Source organism: Desmodus rotundus, chromosome 9 (genome assembly GCF_022682495.2).
Source record: "Desmodus rotundus isolate HL8 chromosome 9, HLdesRot8A.1, whole genome shotgun sequence".
In the NCBI taxonomy this organism is placed as follows: domain Eukaryota; kingdom Metazoa; phylum Chordata; class Mammalia; order Chiroptera; family Phyllostomidae; genus Desmodus; species Desmodus rotundus.
In genome coordinates this window covers 2,352,589-2,369,247 of record NC_071395.1, presented here as the reverse complement: position 1 = coordinate 2,369,247, position 16,659 = coordinate 2,352,589, and the positions used below count along the sequence as shown (strand labels likewise).

Below are 16,659 nucleotides of genomic sequence, written 5' to 3'. Positions count from 1 at the left end.
CCATCCTGTGACATCGGCCCCCGCTGAATTTGCACAGGCCCTGGCCACAGCACAGTTAAACTGTCCCATAATTAGATGCCCTTGCAATACACAGGAACTCTTGCATTCTGACCGACTTTTACTCACAAACAAAACGCAACATGTGGACATTTCCAAGAGCTCGTTCTATGCTTTGTTGTCTGTGATGAGCCAACGCTGCACATACCTGCACATGAAGTCTTTCTTCTTAGACTGAGGAATGGTGGAAACCGCCACACCAGGAGCATCAGCCCCGTCAAGGGCAACACACAGATGCCGTGCCAGCCTGAGCACCCCTTGTTCACCGCCCCAAACGGTCCTGTCCAAAGAGTAAAAACAGTAAAGAAGCGAAGTCACTGACCCACGTCAGCATGTTGATTTTAACCCAGAAGACACCCTGCGGCGTGCGGGCGAGCATTCCGCCAACCCCGTGAGGCCCTCCCGTGCAGTTCCAGGACCCAGCAAACCAGACCTGGGTCGTGTCTACGCCTGCAAACGTCACCCTGGGAGAGGAAAATAATAATGATGAATATCTACGCGGGTGACTCACGCATCAGGCGCACTCTGTTACCTGGCGCTGAGGTCTGCGAGCATTTCCACTCTACTCTGGCACTTGGGTCCCAGCGGACGGGGCACAAACAAGCCCGGCGTCAGCGGGAAGAGAACTCGGAGGAGCTTACGTGTTGATAAGACCTCCAGACGCTCAGATGGAGAGCGAACCGCACACAAAGGCCCGCAAACGGTGTACCTGGGTGCGGACCCCAGGGGAATCCTCAGGCGTCCTGGCTCAGGCAGACCCGTGGTCAGAACACCCGTCCCGAGCTCGCCGTCACCCCCACGTGCCACTCCGCTGGCGCTCGTCCCCTACTTCACCGGGTGTGCAAGGGCTGAGGGGTGAGCGCGGGGGGCGCCTGGGGACTCGGGTCTGCCCGTCCCGCCCCCGCCCCCGCCAGCCCAGCCCGGGCCCCCCAACTCCAACTCCGACTCCCGACGCACCGGCTCCAGGCCCCCCGGAAGCAGACTCGCTCCCGCCCCGACCGACGGCTGCCTTCTGCGAACACGCCACCCCCGACCGGCCGGGCTGCAGGGCTGGTCCGCCCTCGGGCAGCAGCGCGGAGGCCGGTCGGCAGGGAGCCCCGAACGCCGTTGGTGGCTCCGTTAGGAGCGCGGCCCCCAGGCCCCCCACTCGCGCGGCCCTCCGTGTCCGTGTCCGACCCCGACGGCCGGCAGGGTGACCGAGCAGTTAGTGTTCCCGCGGCCACCGCGGTCCCGAGCTGCCGGCTCCCGGATTCCCGCGCAGCAGCCCGTGGACCAAGCGCCCCACGCACGCGCAGTCCGCGCCGCCCCGGGGCACACGTGCGTTCGCGCCCCGCTGGGCCTCCCACCGCGTGTTTGCTGGGAGGCCGGTGGGGGAAACCGCTTCCCGGCCGGGGACACGGTCTCCTGGGCTCCTGTCATCCGCGTGGGCTTCCGTGGGGCGCGGCTTCCTTCCACAGCCCGCAGGCGTGCAGAGCCGCCGGTGGCGTGGCCGCCTCGTCCCCGCCCGGGTGTGGGTGGGTGGCCGCTCGCGGCCAGGTCCAGGGTGGGTCCTGCCTGCGCCCTGAGCTGCCCGGACAGGGGGGACCCTGAACTGGAACCATCAGTTGGAAAATTAAGATCTGATTTGCTTTGGTCTTTCTGAAATGTCTGCTTAGCTCACACTTGTTTTCCTCTTTCAAGTTAGAAGTCTGGGGGCCTTTACATAGAAGTCTGGTGGGGTTTTTGTGACCACAAATAGGCCCGAGGGCCCTAGCCCCCATTTCTGGTCAGACGGGCGTCCTTACTCATCGCGTTACTGGAAGTCGAAGTTTCCGAGAAGACGAGAGGGACGTTAACTTGGGCCGTGCTGCACGTTTGGGGTTTTTGTGTGTATTTTTATGTAAACAGGGAAGGATTTTCACAGTGCCCGGGCACCTTCCCCCTCTGACCCCGCAGTGCACCCATCGGTGGCCCACTGAAAGCAGCTAGGGACAAGGGCAGAGTGGAAATGACAATCGCTGGCCGGGGTAAGAGGAGGAGGAGGCTAGAGAACTGGACATTCCCACGGCCCACGCCATGAGAGAAAGGTCAGCAGGCGGGCCGCACCCCGCCCCCAAGGCTGCGGCCGGGCGGTGGTGATAACCCCAGCGCAGCTGGGCTCGCTGTGAGGTGCCAGAGGGCCAGGGAGGCGGCTGGCTTCCCCGAAGGGTGGTTTCTGCCTCCTCCACTCATGGGCACGCTCAGGGTTTAGACTGGATGTGTTTAGCTTTGTTCAGGTTTCCCCTCCTGCCCCTGGGTGCAGATGACTGACAGGGGAAAGCCTGGGCACAGGTAGGTCTCCCTCCTTCGCCTCTCCCCCCCCAGGACTGCTGCCTGTGCTGCCCACGGCCACGGGTCTTAACGTAGTTACTTCCTCAACTTCGTCTGCGCTTCTGATGCTTGTGGAGGAAGGGTAGTTACATAGCCTTGCCGTGCCCCGTGCCCAAATTCTGACGTACTTAGAAGGCAGTGTGGTTTCAGAAAATCCTGAGGTTTAGGGCCTTCCAAATATAATAGACTTGAAGGTACTTGCAGCTAAAAAAAAATTTTTTTTTTAAATAGGTGCCTTTATTATTTCATCTCACATATCCTCTGGAGTCCAATTCCTTCTACCAGCAGGGAAAAAATAAAATAAAATAAAGTTGGCCAAATAAAATGAACACAGCTTCTGCCCCGGCCGGTGTGGCTCAGTCGATTGGCGTGCCCTCCCATAAACGGAAGGGGGGCGATTCCCAGTCAGGGCCCATGACTGGGTCACGGGGTCCATCGCCAGTCCAGCTCAGGCAGGAGGCGACTGATTCATGTCTCCCCCTCACATCGATTTCTCTCTCCCTCTGTCTCTCCCTCCCTCCCCCTCTCTCTAAAACCAATAAGCCTGACCTTGGGTGAGGATAAATAAAAATTAATTCAGCTTCTTTTGATTTTAAAGTATTTCAGGGGGAAAAATCAGCCAATTAAAGGTTAGCCACAACTATTTCTCCCCCTTCAGGAGACTCCCCTAACTCTCCTTCCTCCACACCTGGCTGCTGGGCCCTGGCTGCAGGGTGGAGTAGACAAACGTTGGGTCCACGTGCTCTCTCCAAGTTCTCTGCTGGAACTTGCCCTTCGCTCCCTCGTCACTGGACGGCCCGCACCCGTGCCTCCTGAGGCCCGACTGGTCTGCTCTTGTTTCATGGTGTCATCTGCTGTTGATGCCTCTGGACCTTGTCCTCTTGCCTTGTCCTGAGGTCCCCACAGTGGCTCTTTTCTGTTCTACCCGTTGTCTCAAATCCGAGAGCCTTGTGGGAGACCCAAGTGTCACCATGCCACAGTATGCAGAATTCTTTGAGGCAGCCTTCGGACATGACCTCGGCTGTCGCTGTCCTGCCGAGAGACCACGTGGCGTCAGCACAGACTGGAACGGCTCCCCCAAGGAGCCGACCGCATTCTCTGTTCCCTCCCTCCGGGGCATCAGCGCCCGAGGAGGTGACTGGGCCACTCGTGTCTGTACTCCCCCACTGCTCTCCCTCCAGCTTTCAAGTCCTGCTTTGCTTAGGGAACGGAAACTCCCCTCCTCGTTGTAAGGGAAGTGCCCTGCGTGAAGAAACTTCTCTCTGTTCTCTGTGCTGTGGCTTCTCGTAAACACAATGCTGTGGGAATCACGCAAACTGAGCCCAGGCTTCTCATTGTGAAGAGCAGCGTTCGGAATTTATAAAACACGTTTGTTCTTTAACAAAGCGTGGCTTTATGACTAACTTCGTGCAATTGGATTAAAAAACGTCAGCTTGAGAACTCCGAGAGGAATAGAAGTCCTCTTTGTTCTGCGTCTCCTTGGATTCCAGAGCAGTAAATGCCACGGATTCAACAGATACTAAACACCTAGGGACTAGGGAACCCAAAATAAAGAAAACACGGACTTGATGCTTGAAAAAATACTATCACCTTTGACCTTACTCTGTACGAAATCTTTGAACAAGAATCGCCTCTCACCATGTCCTCCCCAACCCCACCAGCATCCCGTGGCTGCGGGTACTGTCCTTTAACCCCCGTTTTACAGCGGGGAAAGCGGACGCACAGAGAGGTTCGGTAACTGCCCAAGACCTCACAGACACTGTATCCTGGATAAAATTATTAAGTCTTTAATTTTCAGTTATAGTTACAATCGCAATAGTGTAAATGAGGTGGTATGGGCGGCAATCAGGTGAAACCTCCCCAGCTCCAGACTGCCCGCGTTCAAGTTCTGAATTCCCAGCAGGTGCCCTCGAGACCCCTCACGGCCCTGCACCTCGGCTGTGAAGCAGGAGAGGTGATCAATGCAAACGCGTCTGAGGACCATCCTGAGGGTAAACGGAGTAACGAGTGTAGCGACTTGGACCCAAACCTGGCGTACAGTGAGTTCCCAAAGAACGCGGGCTCTTTTCCAAGGCCCGCCTCATCTGAAATCCTGGGACCAGGTAAATTTTGGAATTTGGAGACTTGTTTAGGTTGGCAGTGTGGGGCGAGATCACAGGGGGGTCTAAGAAACACCTACGACCAAATATTAAGGTTTCCATAGCAAAATTCATGGACATTCACTTTAAGTGAGATAAATAAAAACTAAAAATAGCCTCATGTCAGCCCTAACATTGGCCCATAAATCTACTCACATTGCATTTTGCAACTGTTGTCACATGAGTCATTGAAACACCAATTAATTTAATCACATGTTGTTTTAGTTCTTATGATGAAATAGTTCCAAGATATGTTTAAGTAACTTATTGGGCTTTTTATCTGAAATCCACTGTATAATAATAACGGGTAGATACTCACAATTCTTTTAACGTCCAAAAGAAAATAAAGTAGTGAGGTTGGGGTAGGGCAGATCAATTGTTTTAAGTCATTCGATAAAGGCCAAAAGTTTGGGGGAGGGGAGTCTTCTTTTCCTTCATGAATAATAAATCCAAATCAACTGGATGTGTCAAGGGAAGGAAAACACGGAATAAAGAGTTCCAGTTTCCATTTCATCTGTGTTCAGTAAACACTGAGTTCTAATTCAGACGTATTTGACTTCTTTAAAGAGAGAAATGTCACCTATCAATGTGAAATAGGCAGATGATTGTGAAGCACTTCTGAGTTGTAGAGTCGACTTAGATTTTTTCACAAAGCTCATAGAAAAGAGAAAAGATGGCCTTTGAAACAAAAAGACGGGTGAGACATTCTCCAGTTTCTCAGTTGAAAGGAGCAGCACTTCCTGTTCTCATGACACCAGGCGCTCCCGGGGTGGCGGACCCAGCCTGACAGAGCCGTCTCCCCCTCCAGCGGGGCAGATCCCTTCCTTTCCCCAGCAGCTGCCTGGGCCAGCAGCCTCAGGGCGCTCAGCTGACCACCAGGTTATTATATTCCCAAGACCAGAAACGCCTTTTCCCCCCCGCACTTAATGCATCATTCCTCTCTTTGGAAGCTCAGGCTCCTTCCTCTGAGAAGTAAACAGAAAAGCAGCTGGATTATGGATCTTTCAAAAGGGAGCGTGATCTAGTGTCTTTAATTCCTGGACAGTAAATGAAAAAAAACACATTTCATTCTTGACCTCCAGTTTCTAGTTAATAGAATAGACATTTGAAATTTTCATACAGTTATAGCTTAGTTTCATTTCCAGAGACAAGAACTCCATTGGATTGAACATGATGGGTGGCATTGGAGAACAACAGACTCATTACCCAGGAATTGGGTCGCTGACCTGGCTTAGGTTGAGTACTAAAGATTCTACAAAAAAAAAGACACCCTCCCCTAGCTCACACAGCCCTGAATGGAAGACTGGCCAGGAATTACTTCCGCGGCTTACAGACTGGGGCGCTGGCTGTGGCCTGGGGAGCCAGCAGGGAGAACCGAAGCTGAGGCCCACGGATGTCCACATTCCACGGCTCACTTCTAAGCAAAGATAACAGCAGCGTGAGCCATGGAAACTGTGGTGGAAGAGAGAGGATGTTTCAAGATAAATATTCACATTTGTTTAACATGGCGCTGGCCGAACAAAATAGGTTGTGAGCCATTCTCTTTCAGGGAAGAAAAAAGGATGTTTACATTCTTACTTTTTCTTTTCATCCGAGTCCAAGTCTGAAGGGCCTGAGAGTCTAAAGCTGGGTCTCCCTGTGGTTCTCCTTCAGAGAGGCCTGCAGTGGGAACGCAGAAAACCCATATTAGGCAAAGGAAGCCGGGAGTGCGGGAAGCTGGGGAGCATACAGATGAGGACATAAAACAATAAAGTCAACAAAGGGAAGCACCTCTAAAAATCTAAATTTTTGCTCTGTGGTTCGTAGCCAGGCACAAGCATCAGAACTCCTCGCGGAGCCTTTTCATAACCCAGTTGCCAAGAGGCGGCCCCAGGCTTCCTGAACCAGAAACTCTAGCGGTGGGGCGTGGGCATGGGTGCTTTTGAAATGTTCCCCCAGTAATTCTGAAGCACACTTCTGCTTAGGAGTTACTTTTCTAGTGTGCCCCAGGCCTCGCCGCTCTGTGCTCACAAAACTGCAGTGATGCCACGACTCAAATCTCGTGGCCCTCTGCACATAATTGCAGGGCCTCGTCCACCCATCTCTGCTGCCCCCCAGTCTGTACATGGGGGGTGGAAAGCGCTCCTCCCAGGTGTTTTTGCCTAGAGTCCCTTGTTGGGGGACCTCTGCGCCAGTGAACACAGATTCCTAGTTTTTCTCATAGCCTTGCTCTCCATCGGGCTCAGACAAATGCAGGGGACCCATTTATGAAAGAGACACAGCCCCCGTCCACTCACACCCTTTCCTTCTCTGTCTCCCGACACCCTCCTCTTTGGAGACACTTCCTACTATATTAACCACTTCACCCAAACAGCCTCTCTCAGGTTTTAGCTGCATCTTTTAACTGCAAACTGCACTTGGCCGACCCAGCTCTGTCATCATCCTCTGCGGGAGGACCACTAGCAGGTTGTCAGGCTAAGGCATCAAAAGAAGAGAGTCGGTCCTTCCAGAAGGACAGGCCCTTATCCACTGAATACGAGCTCGGATAGGAGCACCACGCACCTCTGCTTTGCCTCAAACGGGAAGGGGATGGGGAACCAGTTTCCAAAGGTGGAAGCAATGGGTCATGATTTCCAAAGTGACCTGGAACAATGGAGAAAGGAACAATTAGAGAAGAATATAACAGATGGTTTTCTGGGAAAGGTAATACATTTCACTTGAGCTGGCCGAAGTTGAAGGAGTCTCTTGGGTTCTCCCCTGGAATCTGAGGTTCAAGTCACTGTAGTATTTCCCTGGGTTCCTAGAACTGTGTGACAGCCGGTGCAGGGGCTGAGTACGGGGTGACTACTGGGAAACGCAGAAGGGTGAAGAATACAGAATATGGGGACAACCCTAGTAGTGTCCACGACTGGAAAAAAAAGAAGTACAGAATACAGAAAGAAAACGCTTTCCCCCAAGGCCTTGTGTTTGAAGTGAGGATGTAAAACAAACATCTGTGGGTGTGTATTCAGCACCTCCTCCCAAATGCACGTGCCTGTGTTCCACTCTTTCCCTGATGCCCTTGTCTGGATTCCAAACGCCTCCCCAGTCACCCCATTCTTGAAAGGGATCCCTTGGTTTGATGCCCCGTCACACACTCAGTCATTCTCGGTGTTTCCGCAGACGTGGAAATCGCAACATCTCCTTTATGATCTGTAGTTAATAAATATATCTTTCTCAACGCGTGAAGCATGAGTTTATTTTTTAAGGTAAACGAATAAACGAAGTTCAAGAGCTTCCCACAAAGTTGGTTTTCACAGCCGGAATCTCAGAGTCTTCATCAGTCTCTTGCGGGTGGGATGTCCACCTCGTTGGTTACTAGAAGAGACGGAGCCTTACAAATGAAAAGCCCTCTGTTCTACCTGGCCTGGTGCTGGCTGTTGTCTTCTCCTTTAGTGGAGCTCAGCGCTACCCCAAGTCTGGGTTTAAAATCACAGACATGTCCCCAGAATAAGCATCGTAAGGGCTTTCGACTAGTCCACAGCTTACGGCCCCAATATACCATGTTTTAAAATGTCATGGAATTACTGCGACCCATTAGCATTCCAGCGACACATTTGGCTTCCCATTATGAGTTTCGGCGCTGACAGCCTTGGGGGGAGTCTGCTTTCACAGAGTCTGCCACATGCAAGCTCTGCCCTTGATTATTCGCGCTAACCAGCCTCCATCCTCCGGCCCGCTTGCCGTGCAAGATTTCTCCGCGAAGCCCTCAGCCGGCGCTGGGGTTCCTGGAGCCCTGAGCACGCGTGGGCTTCCTTGCAGAACGCTGTCTGGGTCAGTTTTTCTGAGGCGACTTTGATTGTATGGTGTTTGTTTGCTTATGTTTAGAAATACATAGTACGAACTTTTTTTTTCCAGTGAGTGAGAGCTATTTTTGATGAAGAATACACTATTTAGAAAAAAACGACATTCACTGAATGCATTTCCACACGGGTTAAAACTGCATTTGCAGACAGTGACATGATGCTTGTATCCTAAGCAAGTCAGGAAATTATGTAACTTTTGAACGTTTAGTAGGCTCGGATGACCCATATTTTGAAGAGCATTCAAAATTCTTCTCATGGAATAATATGAATCACACATAAACCCACATTTACCTAACTTGCCTATGTTTTTAAATGTAGAAAAATTTAGGTTTCTTCTCCAAGTAAATTACATGTTATTCTTTAAGATAATTGTCATGGGACTGCTTTCGTTGGCCAAACTAGTGTTCTCACCATGCTACGTTATTATTTGACAAGAAACTGTTTTCACATGTGGTGTGGGCAAGGGGATTCTGAAAGTACAAAAATTCTCATGCAGATTTTCAATATCGAATCAGGTCTTTTCAGCACAAATAGTTACCAATGTCGACAAATTCTTTGGATTGGTCAAAATGACAAAGAACACTAAATTCATCTTTCAAATAATTTTTATCAGTGTTTACTGGTGATAAGGACATAGAGGATTTTACCAAGAGAAATAAGTATGTTTTGAACATATGGGTCAGAAAAGTGGTTTTTTTGTTTAAACAATAAAAATGTGAATACCACAACCACTATCGATTTTATTTAATTCTCTCTTAAATGAGTAACCGCATTATAAGTTGAATGGCCTCAACCGGGCCACCGGCCAGGCGCCACCAAGCTTCGGGCCCAGAGCCTGACATGCTACAGCTAGGCAAGGAGTTCAGCAAGAAGGAGCCAAAATCCAGAACGGAGAAAGAAGGGGGCAAACCACTGATCTTAAGAAACACAAGGAGTCACAGCTGGGGAAGCCACCGACGCGTAACAGAACCACAGCCAGGAGCAGGGCTGACCACGAGAGGCCCACCCAAGGGACACCACCCGGCCCAACGGTCACGGATACGAATGTGTGGAGTCCGGGATTCCTGGTGTGTGCCAGTATGGGCGCCGAGGCCCTCGTGGGTCACCAGGACTGAGGCACAGGAGGGGGATCGCCCCAGAAAGCACGTGGTAAGAGGTTAGGTTGGCCTTAAATGCATTCCCGGGGACGGGGACAGTGGTGAAAACGCAGTTCTCCATAGGGATCTATTGTCTTACTCCGAAGGCTTCCGTAATAGTCCTACAGTTGCCGACTGCTCACGGATTTGAAATATTCAGACTAAAACTCTAGGAATCAGATTCTGTAATTCACATAAGTAATTACATGTATGTAATTAGAATGATTATTAAATATCTGAATTCCAGATAAAATTATTTACATGTCATTTCAAAAAGGATGAAACTCAAATCCTTCATCTTATAGATAAAAGAACAAAAGTGTTCTACAAAAGCTCAGGCCTCGCTGGCACTGGGACTGACGTGACAGATACTAGGAGTGATGGGGTGGATGAGCGCGAACTATTTCTGATTGGTTGCAGTTTGGGGTGACTCCTTGAATAGTCTTATCGCAGCACTGTGAGGAGGTGAAAAAAGTACTGCGATTCTATACAGTATTTTTGTTCCCATTTTTACCCGTGTGTGATTATATAGGTCCAGCAAACCCCTTTGAATTCTGACTTTAATTATACATAGGGGGTCTTTTTTGACTAGCATCTGTACTTAATTGCCCTCCTTTTGGTTTTCCCGAAGGGTTTTGCTGCCTCGTGGTAGTTTGTGTGTCTCACGAGGTTGAGGAAAATGACTCTCCGTTGGTGGATGTTGGTTGGTGCAGGAAAAATAGCACCGCGACGGTGGCTGGAAGGCAAGTTTCCCGAACGCCTGTCTCTGTTGACTCCGTGTCAGTTTGTCTGATCCACATAACCCCACTCTGGAGCCAGTGGTCCGAACAGAAAGCACAGGGTGGGCAAAGAGGGCAGCACCTGCTAAGGCCGCGGGGAAATCTCAGGAATAAAGGACAGCAATCTTTAAGGGCCTGAGCAAATCAAAAGTGGTCCTCTACTACAGTTGGTCGCCCGTGCGTGCCTTGAATTAAATATTTGAGACAGCGTTTTATTCGGAGACAAGTGTGTAGATTAAAAAGTAGAGCCAAAGTTCCCCGCAACTAACACCGACGTAGAAACTCCATTTCCTGTCCTCTTCTGACCCGTTACCCCACAGGAGAAGGTTAGCATTCACTGCGTATTGGCGCAGGAAGAGAAATCAGACATCACTGCGAACGAAGGCTGACCTTCCAGGGCAGGGAGCATCCTTCTGGCAACCACACGGCATTCACAAGCCCCTTGGTCATTTCCCCGACAGTGTCCTGGTTTGCTTCTTGCAGCTCCGAGGTCTCCAAGCCTTGCCAACCAGCGCAAACAGAGGGGCTTTCTCCCCGCTCCCAGGGCAGCCAGCCAGGTGGCCGCTGCAGACACAGGAGGTCCGGGGACTTGGTGATGCGGATTCGATTAAAGTCTGATCGTGGGAGCTGGGTTTGTGAGAGGGTTCGGGGAGCTATGCTTCTCTTCGCTGCCCAGAACAATATGTTTTTGCACTCTGAGATGCTGCATGTTAAATTTAACGGGAACTGAACATTAACCGTGTTTTTGTGTGTGGGGCTGGGTGTTTCCCAGCATCCTGAGAGACTGCTGAAAAATACACATACACACACTCACACATGTAGCGGAGAGCCAGAAAGACCAGCGCAGTCATAGAGTAAAGCTTAGTTTAATCTTCAAACTAGGGAGAGGGCATCACCAGGAAAATCACCATTAAAAATACCTTGAGAGTTTGCACCCCGGCCGCCTAGGGGATCATCAGGGAGAGTCCCTTAGACACTGGCTGCTGAGCTCCCAGGTTCAACAGGGACAGTGATGGGAACAGTTAGCTGTCCCCCTCTGCGCCTCACCCTCACCTGCCACCACACACACTCCCACGCACGTACTGGTGCAGAGGAACTATTTCTCCCCAACCCTTTGCAGCTCTGTGCTGAGGTCGGGCTGTGTCCATTGGCCCTCTCTCCGCCCTGTCCTCAGCCAGCATCAGGCCCCAAGCACATGTACCCAGAAACACGTAGGCAATCCCTAATTGTCTGTTTGGCTAACAGTCCGGCAAATTCCAGTCCTCTAAGGATTAAACCAGTCACTTTATTTCTTTTGGAAGGCTCTGCCATGACGGAAGCCCGACATTTTGTTTATCTTCCACTGTTTATCCTCCAAGGAACACGCTGAAATGTTCCCATCGTGACAGAGTACCTGCCGCGGAAGTGATTGAGCATCGCGAGACGCGAAGGCCCTCTCGGAGCAAGAGGAATCGATGTACAGTTTAAACTAATTTTTGATCCTTTGTGCTTATGGACAAAATACAAGATTCAAAAGATTTCAAACTTTAGAAACGTAGTGTTTCTAGACCCTCTTTGTGTGTAAAGTTAAGCAGATCTACTTTGTTACAGATTTTTGAAAGCTATAAATGTAAGCAAATTTAATTTGCTAATTGTTTTGACCTCCTCCCCCTGCAACAGCAGTTTCTGGAGAGCTGCTTACAAGGAGCGAAAGGAAGACTTGCAGCTCAGAGCCCTTTCTTTCTTTCTTTTTTTTTTTTTAATTTTTATTGTTATTCAATTACAGTTGTATGCTTTTTCTCCCCATCCCTCCACCCCACCCCAGCTGAACCCACCTCCCTCCCCCACCTCTCTTTCTAACAAATAATGCTAAGATTCCCTGGCAGGAAGCCAAAACGAGAATAAAGCAAGCAAAGACGGAGATTACAAACACCACCAACTATCCCACGAACCCTTGCATGGCTGAGGATTAATTATTAGTGAGCTCATTGCTTTTGTCCTTTTGCTCCGGTTACTGACCGGAGGGGGTGGCTCCACAAAGAATCCTGAAGCGTGACTGGATAGAGGCCCCCTCAGAATGCTCAAGTCCCCATTTTTCCCTAAATGATGCCAAAACTAGAACTATTTGAAGTAATGTTTTATTAAGAAAAGAAATTAAGATTTTAGTTTCTTTTCTAAATATACTTTTATGAAAATAAATTGGAACTAAGGGAACTCAGGGACTTTATTGTTGGCCTCAATGGCTGGAACTGTAGCATTTACACGTAAACAAGTAACTCGAATATGATGTGAGTACTACATTCAAAATACAGACATTGTATCAAGTGCCATTAAGATATATATTCTTAACCTTTTTCTGACCCACATTTTATTCAATTAACGTGATATTCAGCAAATATTTATTGAGCATATATATATATGCCAGATATTTCTATTCTAACAATGCCAACTATTATTTCAAATCCTCTTTTAAAACAAAGATTACGAAACACATGAGGATTAATGGAGAGAGCCCATGATTTGCCTTGGGGACCTGACAGGGAGACAGAATCCTGAGACCCAGCCAGGACCGGGGGTGTGCTGGTAAATGTTTAACAGCTGGCTCTCTGGGATTTAAGGGGGAAAAAAGGAGGCCTGATTTCTAGCATATGCTAATTACTGTGGCAGAAATACGCCCCAGCGCTTAACTTCATCCCTGAGCGTGGAGGTGGGAAGAGAGGCACACGGCCGTTCTCCTGACCCAGGTGCGCCCACCCGAGCGCTTCGCGGGTGAGGCCCGCTAGACCGTGGCTCTCTGGCGTCAAGGGGCCTGTTTATGGCACAGCAGACAGGCCCGGGAGGCTAGGAGCTTTGCAGGGTGACTCCTAAACGCCCACAGACACATTTCTGTGAGCGCCCATTGTCTTCCTCCCTCCCCTCCTCTCAACTCGGGAGCGCCCACTCTCCTGGGCTCTCCCTCTTTAGCCCTCTGCTCATGCAGCGGGTGAGCTCTGCCGCCACGAAGCCAAGCACGGCTTCTGCCACGGGACGCTGGCAATGACGTTGAGCTGCTCCGGCTTCAGGTTCAGCAGGCGGTCCCAGGGTCTTACAGAGACGTGCCCTCAGGGGGGCGCTGCGGCAGCAAGGGACGTCTTGAGGGGGACGCGGTTTTTCAGAGACTGTGTTGAGGTGACAAATGGAATGACTATAAGTCTTAGAGCTAAATTCCCAGAAGTGCACCCAACTATCCAAACAATGTAAAGGGCAAATAATATTTCCGTGTTACTATGAAAATAGCGTTTACCTGGCGAGTCCCACAGAAGCACCTCTGGGCCTTTCGGGCTCCGTGGACAATGCTTTACAAGCCACTGCCCCAGCCCACGGGCACAGACGTCTCCTGGTCTCCTCAGCACAGCAGGCCCCGGGCACCCCCTTCAGCAAGAAGCGGCCACTCTGGGCTTGTGATGAGGCCACTGCGATCACATTACTCCCTACTCTCATTAGGACTCTCCACTACTTTGAAGATAAAATCAAAACCCTGACCATGCCTGACAGGGCCCTCTGCGTCTGATACCGGCCTCCTTCTGTCCCCTCCAGTCCTCTGGTGACGGCCACGCCAGCTTCCTTCTGTGCTTCAGACACGGTAGGTTCGCTCTTACCCCAGGGCCTTGGCCCACGCTCTTCTTCATTCCCGCCGTGCCCTCTGCACACCCCGTTTGCCTGATAAACTTGCCCCGTCATGTGACTGACTACTCAACTCTCCCTCTAAGAGGCTTCCCTTCCCTGTCCCCCTTGGATTAGGTCCGCCATCATGGGTTCGCACCGTCTCTTAATTACATCATTAGTGCCCTCACTGTCGTCAGGGAAGAGGCTGCATCTGGCCACTGCGTTGTGTTGGCCCCGCATCCCTCGGCACAGGTTAAGGGAAGGACTGTGGTCCCATTTTACTGAAGGCGGTCACCTACCATGCAGAAGAAGGACTTGGAAGGCACCACATGTTCACGCCGGTCTGCCACTTTGACCGTGAAAGACACTGACCCCATGGACCCAATTAAGGGGCAACAAGGCACCTTCATCCACCAAACGACATCACAAAGACTCTTATCACTAAAAAAGAAAGCGCAAACCAGGCGTTCAGGGAACACATCTCTCCTTCCCACGAAAGTACGTTGGAGCCAGACCAGCGAGGCTGCGTACAAAAGCAGAGGTCGGCTCCAGGGATTGAGGTTCCGTTCCGGGGAGAAATTTGTCACACCCGGACTCCTCTTCCCTGTTCAGTGATGTCTTTCCAGGGAGGTTCCTAACTCACCCCCCACTGTGGGTTCCCACTACACTTCATCCGGTGGCTGCATTACCTCACCCGTTCCTCCCTTTCAGTAAAAATATCGGAGCGCATACTAGCTCTGAGGCCAGCCGGCAACTTCTTAACTTTCTGGGACAATTCACATTCCCAAGCTCAATGCCACAGTAAGTCTCACCTCTAGAGAATACTGTGGCTCTTCTTCTATTCAAAAAAAGTGTGCAGCCCTGGCTGGTGTGGCTCAATGGACTGAGTGCTGGCCAGTGAACCAAAGGGTCGCCGGTTCAATTCCCAATTTGGTCACATGCCTGGGTTATGAGCCAGGACCCCAGTAGAGGGTGCGCGAGACGCAACCACATGTTGATGTTTCTCTCTCTCTTCCTCCCTTCCCCCTAAAAATAAATAAAATCTTTAACATAATGTGTAGGAAGTTAAGTAACTCCTGGAGGCTCAAAGTTCTTTGGAGTCTGCCCAATACGACTTGTCTGTGTCTTATGCCAGGAGGACAACCAGCAGGTGACTAGACACAGAGCCTAAGAAGAAGCCATTAGAAATTATATTTTTTAATAATTACTTTGCTCAGTACAGAGTAAGTCACCAAAATGTTTTAAGAGTTCCTGAAATACTCCTGTAAATATGTGTCATTAATTCTACTCAAGACAAGACCGAGGCATCTTACACAGAGCAACGTATGAACGATTCACAGTGAGTGATGAATCTCAGGGTGGTTGGCGATAGAAAGTGAAAGTTTTCAGTTAAATGGTTAAATCTTTGGTTTAAATGTCTCAACTGCAGTTGGAAGCATCTGAGAGGTTGTCTCCTTTCTCCAGTTCCTGCAGTCCTCCTCGCAAAGCTAGAGTTTGTTTTAAAAAGACAAAGATTAAACACTGCAGGGGTTTATGTCTGCGTTCACGCGCAAACACCTTTTTATTTTTGCTTGTCTTCATGAATTTTTGGAAATGTAATGTTTATTCCATTGTGTTTGAAAAAACGACAGGTTAAAATGCAGCTCGAAAAAGAGAAGAGGGGAACGGCGAGAGACCTAATTACAGTGACCTGTGGTAACTGGGTCAGCAAGAAGGGGGAAGGGTTGTGTTTGTATTAGAAACAGGAACTTTCTGGAACATTTAAAGAGCTGACACTGTCATCACCTTGGAAACCCACTGGGACATAATCAGTCACTTTTGATTAGGTTTGAGAAAGGAATTCCAGGTGGAAAAGTCTGAAGTAGGCAGTTGGTATGTGGAGAGGAGCTCGTGCCCGTGCTCGGAACCTTGGACCTGGGGAGACCCCTGGCAGGGCTGACGGCTCAGAGATGAAAGCTCCTAGGGTCCTGGTCCTGTGAGTGTGGGCGCAGCAAGGACAAATGCCATTCTCCGTAGTGGTCAGATGTCATTGTTAGTGAATGGTTGGAAGTTGACCGATGTCCTTTCATATTTTCCATTTCTAATTTCTTTTTCTAGTTACACTAGTTCATTTTAGGCTGATCCCCAGCTGGTGAACCTCATAGTGCTCCGTAGTTCCGTGGTGCCTCCTTTAAGGGAGCGTGCCGTACCCAAAGCTGTAAGGCTGAACTACTCATTTCCCTGTCTTACAGAAGCCTTTGTTGATTTGCTAAGCTGTGGTTCCACTCATGTATCCCACTGCCCCTTGCTCTTCTCGTCCTTCCAGGCTCCTGCTGCGGGGAGTGCCTTCTCGGAGCTGGAGTCAGGGAACGGCAAGACATCACACTCAGGCCAGCCATGTTAGTAGAGCAACTTTCATTGTCTTGACGTTTGAGAACTTTGAGAAAGTTATGGAAAATAAGAAATCACCAGCAAAAGTGAGGTTTGTAAATCATCCATGAACATATTCGATTCATGTTATAAATTCCCTCTTTCTGTAGAACAGCAGCACCTGGCGGAACTTTCCGTGATGGGCGGAAAGGTTCTGGTCTGTGCTGTGTGGTGGCCCCCAGTGCAGCTGAGTGACCAAAGTGTCCGCTGGGCCTCACTGTGATCATTGTATGACCATCTCAGCAGATACAGACAACACATAATTATTCCGTAAAAAAATCACTTACAAATAAGGAATCCAAGGGAATGTCCCCAACCTAATGAAGGACATCTTAACAAGTGT

The 16,659-nt window shown here is 50.0% G+C and overlaps 1 long non-coding RNA gene across 2 annotated transcripts in view; it reads right to left on the bottom strand.

Annotated features, from left to right (window-relative positions):
- Positions 1–222: 222 nt before the first annotated feature.
- The window catches only part of LOC123480625 (uncharacterized), a 140,105-nt gene continuing 123,668 nt past the window's right edge, over positions 223–16,659 (bottom strand). For both annotated transcript variants that reach the window (XR_006656712.3, XR_006656710.3), the window contains 3 exons: positions 7,086–7,166; positions 6,123–6,203; positions 223–337 (listed from right to left, as the gene is read on the bottom strand). This is a non-coding gene — a long non-coding RNA (uncharacterized lncRNA). The remainder of the gene's footprint in view (positions 338–6,122; positions 6,204–7,085; positions 7,167–16,659) is intronic.